The 10,349-nt window shown below is 39.4% G+C and overlaps 1 pseudogene; it reads right to left on the bottom strand.

The window, feature by feature from the left end:
- Positions 1 to 2,054: 2,054 nt before the first annotated feature.
- On the bottom strand, positions 2,055 to 2,172 carry LOC126089548 (5S ribosomal RNA; annotated as a pseudogene).
- Between the last annotated feature and the right edge of the window lie 8,177 nt (positions 2,173 to 10,349).

Here is a 10,349-nt window from a genome sequence, read left to right as displayed (position 1 = left end):
ATTTTTATATTATCATTCCACTTCAAATCGTTCCGCACGCATACTCCCAGATATTTTACAGAAGTAACTGCTACCAGTGTTTGTTCTGCTAGCATATGATCATATAATAAAGGATCCTTCTTTCTATGTGTTCACAATACATTACATTTGTCTATGTTAAGGGTCAGTTGCAACTCCCTGCACCAAGTGCCTATCCGCTGCAGATCTTCCTGCATTTCGCTACAATTTTCTAATGCTGCAACTTCTCTGTATACTACAGCATCATCCGCGGAAAGCCGCATGGAACTTCCGACACTATCTACTAGGTCATTTATATATATTGTGAAAAGCAATGGTCCCATAACACTCCCCTGTGGCACGCCAGAGGTTACTTTAACGTCTGTAGACGTCTCTCCATTGATAACAACATGCTGTGTTCTGTTTGCTAAAAACTCTTCAATCCAGCCACACAGCTGGTCTGATATTCCGTAGGCTCTTACTGTGTTTATCAGGCGACAGTGCGGAACTGTATCGAACGCCTTCCGGAAGTCAAGGAAAATAGCATCTACCTGGGAGCCTGTACCTAATATTTTCTGGGTCTCATGAACAAATAAAGCGAGTTGGGTCTCACACGATCGCTGTTTCCGGAATCCATGTTTATTCCTACATAGTAGATTCTGGGTTTCCCAAAACGACATGATACTCGAGCAATTCTTGCAGTTTATTTTCTAATACGCCATTCCACGCATTGTTTTACAATTCATTTTGCACTAAAATCTCTTTTTCAACGGTCGGAATCATCATCCCGCTCATAACTAAAATTACGTTGTTTTAAGAGAAGTTCTGAAGGAATTTTCCGACAGTGCAGTTGAAGCGCTATGTGCGGACACTTTTTTCTTTAAGATCGCTTATGGCGGTGAGGTCTTACTAATTTTTAAACGTAACAGTTACATTCATAGTTTTCATCGGCAGTATCTTAAATATCATTTTATGTGCAGAACGGATACATAATTCTGCTTGCTCCTTTCGTTTCTCTCCACCACGTGGTTGCATTGACCATCCTGTACCTTTAATAATACGAATTTTACGTATCCGACAGACGTGAAATAATTCGTGGGCTCTGGGTACGCGCCATGGCGGCACCCTGACACCACCTGTAAGGCAGCAACGGTCGCTCCCCTGGGGAAAACTATTCGTAGAAACCCTTCAAACCACCTGCTGCCCCTATGGCAACGGAATTCGTTCGTGACAGTCGTTTTACGCCAGTATCAATGGTTTCCTTGTCAGGCAGACAGCTCCACACGCCCCCACCTCTTCGCGAGCAATGTTCACCAGCGTCGGGGATTACGCAGCCTTTCACACCAGTGCCCGTCTAACCGCTCCTGTCTGTCTGCTACATAGATAGAAACATCGATGCTAGTCCACATCACATAAAATTTTGTAATTGATTGTAAGCTGAACGTCTTTCAGGCTTTACGAAATGCGTCATGAGAGGACTCCATAATTTTCTACTGGCAATTCTTGAAAATTATTCGCGTCTGGGAGGACACCCGGCCACCAACTACTGTATCCCTAACATTGACCCAACCCACATAACAATATCGACCCAGTAGAATAAACTGGAAAGACGAAAGAAGAAGCTGAAGAAGTGTTGATAATTTATGTTGCGGACGCTGGCGATCGACTGAAGAATTTGCTCGGATAGTGAGGGCAGGACGTATTGAACTCTCGTTGAAAATCGACAATAGTAGGCAATGCAGGATTACATAGCAAGTGCCAAATTCGTTAATGCAACATTGGTAAAGGATTTGTTATTGTCTTTGACCGACGACGTATACTCCAACTATGTTCTTGAGTACATTCATGTATTGCAGCACTCCGTCTTCAAGCCACAAGTGGCCCATCGGGACCAGCCGACCGCCGTGTCATCCTCAGCTGAGAATGCGGATAGGAGGGGCGTGTGGTCAGCACACCGCTCTCCCGGTCTTTATGAAGGTTTTCGGTGACCGGAGCCGCTACTATTCGGTAAACTAGCTCCTCAATTGGCACTACGAGGCTGAGTGCACCCCGAAAAATGGCAACAGCACATGGCAGCCCGGATGGTCACCCATCCAAGTGCCGGCCACGCCCGACAGCGCTTAACTTCTGTGATCTGATGGGAACTGGTGTATTCACTGCGGCAAGGCCGTTGCACATTCATGTCACTTGTTGTTATTGATGTTACCTTTTGTGCGTAAACCTTATTCGAACAATGACATCCGCTGTTCTGAAACACTGAAAATTATTACCTTAAGACCTCATTTTGGATTTTAACGGCAATTTTTATTTATAGAAAATAGGCTCTTACCCTGAAGTACCTAGAAAGTAAGCTTCCAAGCGTTCTTGATAACTCATCTGTCCATTTACTTCTCTAAAGACCAATGTAAAATGTGATATCACGCCCTCCTAAGATCTGGACAATAGCTGATACTACCGAGTCTACTCTGAAGATGAAAGTAATTGTACCTCAGGCTTTTTATATGGCGTCGTGTTGCACTTATACCTTTAGATCAGTTCTCACTTCCTTCGCTTATAATTAGGGCTCCAATTTTCATGATATGTCATATTTCTTTCCTGAACTTTTGGCTGACGCTACAAAAATTTGTGAACTTATCTAGGTTTTTACTGTAAAAAAATTATTGTAATTAAGTATATAAAGTCATATTTACACCTTTTTCAGTAACATGTCATATTTCGGCCAACTTTTGAAATAATAAGTCATGTTTCATTCAACGTTTCCCAAAAATGCATATATTTCCCGAATCATTAAGGACACAAGAATAGTAACATGGAAATGTTGTTCATATGACAATGTCTTACGATATTGTACCAAATAAACACAACAATCACTACATAGATTTATTTATCAGGACTATAGTAAACACCTAGCGAAGCACAGTGGTCCGTTCGCTGAAGTAAGACATTTTATCTCCAGATCGGCAAAACGCAGTCGAAGCCAAGAAAGGTGGCTTCCGACGTAATAAATATCACAAACATGGTCACACAACTCAGTCTGATTACAAACTCATTCTGGATCAGCATGTTGAAAGAAAGATGTTTCAACAGCATGAGGTTGCGATGTCTATTTCGCGATTTCGGAAAGAAGTTCTTCAGTACTTACGGAGGTATATTATGTTGTGAAGTATGTGCTGAAAAGCACTTTAATTTGCAATAACACTGTAATAGCACGAAACACAGCAGCCGTATGAAGAGAACTGCTGAAAATAGCAGCAGACAAACGCTTTTATTTGAGCAGTCAGGTCCATCTTCAATCGTGCAATCATTCCTCAAAGACCTGTGTGACATGACGGTGTCTTGCAATATATCAGTGGAGGAGCTGAACAATCCACACTTTAAGTGTTTCTTGGAGAAGCACACAACACATCTAGTTACAGATGAATCTACACTGAGGAAGAACTACTTATCCATGTGCCACCAGGATGTGATAAATTAGTGTTGATGACGAATTGGTCTGGCTGTCCATAGATGAAACCAACAATGTGCGTGAGCGTTTTGTTCCAAATGTGGAGAAATGTTCCTCCGAACATCTAAAGCTCCCGCGAGTGTAAGAAACTCGGCAAATGTAATTATCCTTGAAAATTCTATGCAACTAATGTGACCGGATGGTGTGAACACAGACAACGTTTTGCTGCTAATAACTGATGGTGCTTCATACGTGGATAAAGGGGCCAATGGAGCTTCACTTTATGTACCCCAGTATGGTGTACATCACTTGCCTTGCAAATGCGTTACACAGAGTTCCTGATGAGGTGATATCAGATTATCCTGATTTAGTCAAATAAATTTCTTGTGGCAAGAAAATCAATATGAAAGCCCCGCTACCAGATCAAAATTCAGGAAACAAGCAGCTACACTACCCATCTCCCTTCCCCCCCCTCCCCCCCTCCCATCCGGCCCTTACATTTCAGAGTTCTCGGCTTAGTACTGATGAATATTACTTTCCCTACCACACCAACATAAAGTCAGTCTTTTGTGAGCATGGCAGCAATGAATCGAGTTCTTTATAATTGTGAGAATCGTCTTAACAGATACTTTATCTCGAAACTGGCATACACCAACGACAACTTCTCATAAGTATCAAAAGGCATCACATCACTGGTAGGTACTGGTACTCAACAGTGCGACTTCCATAAAATGGTGCATCACCTGTAGAATGAGTTGTGTCGAGCTCGTGCTCATGTGGCTGACAAAACGAACAATATATTGCAGAATTTTATCGGGCGGAAGCCTGGATTTTGTACAATGTACAAAATTCCTGACACTCTTTCTGGTAATGACGTAACCTTTGATGACAATCAACTATAGTTGGCGTACAGCGATCTCGCTGCCTTCAAATACGCTCTTCTGATGTCATGTGACGTGGAAAGGAGCTTTTGCTGGTGCAAATCTATCCTCAGTGAAAAACTGAAAATGCACCTTGTAATCCATTGAATCTCTGCAGAAACTGAAGAGTGACAGGACGTGTTAACTGATTTGGGATACTTTATGCGAGTGGTGTGCAGTAGAGACACATGTTTTTGTGTTTTCACTCTACTTCGTGTTTCTTTTTAAGACACATGCAGTCATTTCAAAAACAAGTGCTAGTTTGTTTCAAACACTGTAAAATGGTAGCACTATATTCACAATTTGTTTAGAAGTGTATTTCGTCTTACATGGTATACCAAAAACTGTTGAAGAATGGTTTTAAATAAACTTACATTAAGACCTATTTAATTTGTAAGGTCATATTTAAATAAGTATTAGGTCAGAAATGTTTGCTTATTTTGCTATTTTTTCAGGTAATTAATATCCTGGTTGTACTTACAACACACTCTGTCATGTTTCCCAGATCTACTATAAAAATACACCTTTCATTTCCTATTCTATCACTATTGTACATTTCACTACAATAAATATAAAATGAATGTAACTATAGTTCCCATTTTTCTTATTCTCTTGATCCCTCTCCCCCCCCTCTCCGCCCATCTCTCTCCCTCCATCCAATAATTTCGCTAGTTTGTGGAGGATTCACATATTAATTCCCTAGGGTTGGTTGGTTAATACCTTTTCAGGGAAATTTTAAAATTCGTGCAGAAACACAAATTTACAAATGAAATTCAAGTAGCTATTAATACAGAGGAATATTCACGAATTCCATTCCAATATCCATACATTATAGGACCTTGTCAATGGTTGTACGAGGACTTTTAACAATGGCGGGGAGGCAGGCACGAGAGTATTATGGGACTGGATGCTTCAAACAAGACTTAAACGGCGATATACAGAACTCTTCAAAAATATTTATCATATAATTCTCTCTACTCCTTCAGAAGACAAAAACAATTCAAGACGGCTGTGCAATTCGAGCAAGAGGAACCTACTATCTAAATACATTAATTTGGCCCACCCTGAGCAGGGGAAAACCAAAAATACCAAGGAAATTTTAAACGTTTTATTAATTTCACTTCGCCATGTAAGTGTGATATAATTGTGCTTCTCAAGAAGTTATGTGCAGCAGTTAGTCAGTTGCGTTTGTATGCTTGCTTTATTACTTCACACATTATAAATATTAACATTTCTTTATGACAGCATACGTCTATATGGAAACTGCAGTGTGGTTTAATATTAGTTTCTTATTGAATAAATGAGGCATAATTGTAAGCTGTTCCTTTCTACCTCTTGGTTCAAGTTTTATACGAAAAACCCGTAAGTTTTTTTTTCTAAAGACCTTTCTTCAAATACTAATATGCGGCTAGTTAAATAGTCGATACAAAAAACCGCCAATAGCCCTTCACTAACCATTCGCCCAACTTACTTGCGAAAGAGAGTAAACAGAGCTGACTAACCGTTGATCGTTGATTTTTTATGTAAATATGTGTCATTTACTTAAAACGGTCAATCAGGTGTATTGTAAGTTCTTTACATAGTGCGAATCTAACTTGTAACAACTAAGTATTGTAAAGAACTGAACGCTAATTTTAAAGGGTAGGGGGAGTGCGGTACTTCGGTATACTTTTCATAGTTTCATCTCTAGTCAGACCAATGATACAAGTTTAATCTATTTTCTTATTACATTTTCAAATGATGACGTTCACTCTTAATGTGCAGCTGTCTTTTTCTGGAATTACAAAAAATACTCCTGAAAAGTAAAATACACAAAAATAATGCAACAAAGTGCCACACTAAGAAATAAGAAAAAATATTTGCATGATTTATATTACAAATATTGCTAACCTTTCCAAAATACAACAGTGTAACAATTGCATTCTTCAGGAACAATAAATTAGGATACTTTCTAATCCACAATACAATAACATTCAGCCAGATGTTCAATAACTGTGGAGTGTATAAAGTATGTGGCCACAATTGTCCTTCCTAACAAGTAGGGAAAAGAGGCAGAAATTTCCACACCTGTTTAGAAGAACACTTAAATGCTTTCATACTAGCCACTTCGAAAAATCAGTTATTACACTTTATATAAATACTGTATACCAAACTTGTGATGAACAAAACAGAAAACAGTTCGGTAGTACTTCACAATGAAGCCAATGATAATAACCTATGTCCGACAGAAAAATAAGAAATATACCTTAAAATATCAAAACGCCTGAATCTACATTAAATGGACATGCAGATTTCACTGGCTATAGTTATTTTATTAATTTTATAGACTTGTTTTAAATTTATTCCTTGTATATATCAACTTCTTAGCATTCTTATTTCCGACACTATATGATAAACCTCATCTTTGATCACAACAGGTTAAACTACGTCTGTGAAGTGTTTTTAACCACTTGTGAATAAACGTGCGCTCTGAGTGACGTGATATGCGACCACTCTATGACTTACCAACGTATGCTGAACTCAGGAGGTTAAAAATGTTCATCCTTGTGTTTTTGGTAAGTTTTTCATTGTTTTGTCCACTGTTTCTCACATATTTCAGCAACAGAGTGGTTCAAATGGCTCTGAGCACTATGGGACTCAACATCTTAGGTCATAAGTCACCTAGAACTTAGAACTACTTAAACCTAACTAACCTAAGGACATCACACACACCCATGCCCGAGGCAGGATTCGAACCTGCGACCGTAGCAGTCCCGCGGTTCCGGACTGCAGCGCCAGAACCGCTAGACCACCGCGGCCGGCTAGCAATAGATTCACGAAATTCGAAACCTAACATCTAACTTTTTCATAACGGAGAAATGCATTTCACTTGAATCAACTGCAAATGCAAATCATGTATTAGACGATTTCAACCTCATGATGGACCCATAGGGTACGGAATGCATCATGTAAACACGAAAAAAATTTAGGACCGGAGGCAGCAAATGTTCCACGGACAGAGCGTGGCAAACCATTGTAAGCGAAATTAAATTTAGTGGAATTGTTATGAAAAACCGGTTACAAGTTTAATACATTTTGGAACAGAAGTCGTCGGGAATGAATACAGATTTCCATTTTCAGGAAAGGTGAAATCTTTGACATTAAAGAAAGTCAGTTGATTTGCACATGTCACATGACCAGTCATAAAGGACGTTCTTTTGTTCCTGGCTACAAGGTAGTGCACCAGCCAGGAGGTATGACTTAAATATTCTCTTGTTATATAAATTGTTCTATAAATGAAAAGCGATTTATTCACGCAAATTTCTGTACCAGGAGAATTATCGATTTATTCCTAATAGTTTTAATATATTATAGAGCACTTAAATGTGCTTAATGCGAAATAATTACAAATTCTGCACAAACACAGGCTCGTCTCTAATAACAAGAAAAACTGTAGAAAATAGCTGAAATTGCTTATGGCAGTCTCTAATGCACATTTCATAGTCTGATTCTATAATCAGTCGCTAGACCGATGTACCGACCAAAAACCAGAGTGTTTTCCTTGGTAAACTATCCTTTAGGCAAGATGCAGTAATGACTTTATTGACATATTATATGAATGAAAAGCTTCTCACTTCCTTTTAATTTTACTAACAGCGTTTGGTGGCTTTTGGAAGGTGTTCAACCTCATGAATATCCAGGAAACAGCTTTGTATGTAATACGATAGTAGGGGAAACAATATATGATACAGCAATGAAATCAACTTCAGTATTGGTATTGCGTCACTCATTAAGGCAGTTCCTGCGTGTAACGTCTTTGCCTGTTAGTCCACTTTTCCACACACAGTTGATCATAATAGAGCAGCTGATATTGCGTACACGTATATAAATATTGTTATGAATGAAACTTTCTCAACAATGGTGTAATTTTCTATAATATTCATTATTTCTTACAAAAAACCGCTTTTCAGCTGTTACATCATCGTCAGGTACAAAGACAATTAGGTGGTGCAGTGATATTTTGTGGAATCAAACTTTTAAACTAGAGTGGAATACATAAAATGTGTTGTAATTGAGGGACTTTCTATATGTGTCTGCCTGGCAAGGCAATGTGTACCCACTCGCAAGTACACCAGAGAATTTGGAATCTTAGAAAAGGGGATTCTACTTTTGCAGACCACCTGCTTAAATATGATTATAGCTACGAGGTGAAATCTGAATAATTACGTCACATCCATTAAGCAAGGAACATGAATTATTGTGAAGTAATGGAAATTAAGAAACACATGTCCATCAATCAAGATTAGTACTGAATGACGACATACAGTTCCCTTACTCACAACTTCTGATTGCAGGTACTGCTCATAATAGCTTCCAAGCTATGTTGCTAATTACCACTCTTACTCAAATGCCACGTTTTCATTATTTATAATACTAGAAATTTTTTCATTGTGATAATAAATTTTTACTTCGTTAAATCACTGCTAATTCTATCACCTGCTTATTACGACTATTAGATGTAACATGTCTCTAATTTAGGATCTATTGAAGACAAGATTATTTTGTCCAGCCACATCATTCGAATAAGTCACCAAAGTTTATTGTTAAATTAATTTCTTCTATGTATAACAGTTGTGACTCGTCTGTAGTTCATCTGTTAATGTGTCTTATATTTTATCACATTTAAATAATCTTACATCATACTTACATGGAAATAATACCTCTTGTTTTATTCCTAATTCTAACATCAACATTTATCATCACTGTGTGTGGAGACACTCGGTAGATCGACTGGTTTAAAATCTTTGTCGAATAAAATTTCACTGCACCACATACTTACATTTTTTCCTGATTATGTCGAAACAGTCGTAAACCGGTTCGTGTACGAAATACCAAATATTGTAGAACACACTGAAGAGCCAATGAAGATGGTACACCTGCCTAACATCGTGCATGCACCCGCGAGCACGAAGAAGGGCCGCAACATAACATGGCATGGACTCGGCTAATGTCTGAAGTAGTGCTGGACGGAACTGACACCATGAATCATACGAAGCTGTCCATCATTCTGTAGTAAGGGGTGGAGATCTCTTCTGGACAGGACTTGGAAAAGCATAGTATATATCCTCAATAATGCTCGTGTCTGGGGAGTTTGGTGACCAGCAGAAGTGTTTAAACTCAGAAGATTGTTTCTGGAGCCACTCTGTAGCAGCTGCGGACCTGTGGTGTGTCGCCTTGTCCTGCTGGAATTCCCAAATTCCATCCGAATGGACAATGGACATGAATGGATGCAGGTGATCACACGTGTCACCTAACAGAGTCGTATCAAGAAGTGTCCAGGTCCCATATTACACCAACTGCACACGCCTCATACCATTACAGAACCTCCATCAGCTTGAACCTCAAAAGAAGACATGCAGGCTCCCTGTATTTTTGAAGTTGTCTCCATAGCCGTACACGCAGATATAATTTGAAACGAGACTCGTCCGACAAGGCAACATCTTTCCAGTCATCGACAGTCCAATGCCGGTGTTGACGGGAAAATGGCAGGCGGAAAGATATGTGTCGTGCAGTCATCAAGGGAACACGTGTGGGTCTTCGGCTCCGAAAATCCATATCGACGATGTTTCATTGAATAGTTCGCACGCTGATACTTGTTGATGGCGTAGCACCGAAATTTGGTGCTATTAGTTGGAAGGTTGCACGGCTGTCACGTAGAACGATTCTCATCAGTCATCGTTGGTGCCAATCTTGTGGGATCTTTAGCGGCCTCAGCGACGTCGGAGATTTGATGTTTTACGGAGTTCCTGATATTCACGGTATTCTCTTGAAATAGTCGTACTGGGAAATCCCCTCTTTATCGCTACCTCGGAGATGCTGTGTCCCATCGCTCATGCGCCACCTATAGCACCACGTTCAAACTCCCTTAAATTTTGATAGCATGCCATTTTAGCAGCAGTAATAGGTATAAAAGCTGCCAGACACTGGCTGTCTATAAGCGTTGCCAA

This window comes from Schistocerca cancellata, chromosome 6 (genome assembly GCF_023864275.1).
Source record: "Schistocerca cancellata isolate TAMUIC-IGC-003103 chromosome 6, iqSchCanc2.1, whole genome shotgun sequence".
Taxonomy (NCBI): domain Eukaryota; kingdom Metazoa; phylum Arthropoda; class Insecta; order Orthoptera; family Acrididae; genus Schistocerca; species Schistocerca cancellata.
The sequence above is the reverse complement of the archived record's forward strand: the minus strand, read 5'-3'. Positions and strand labels throughout refer to the sequence as shown.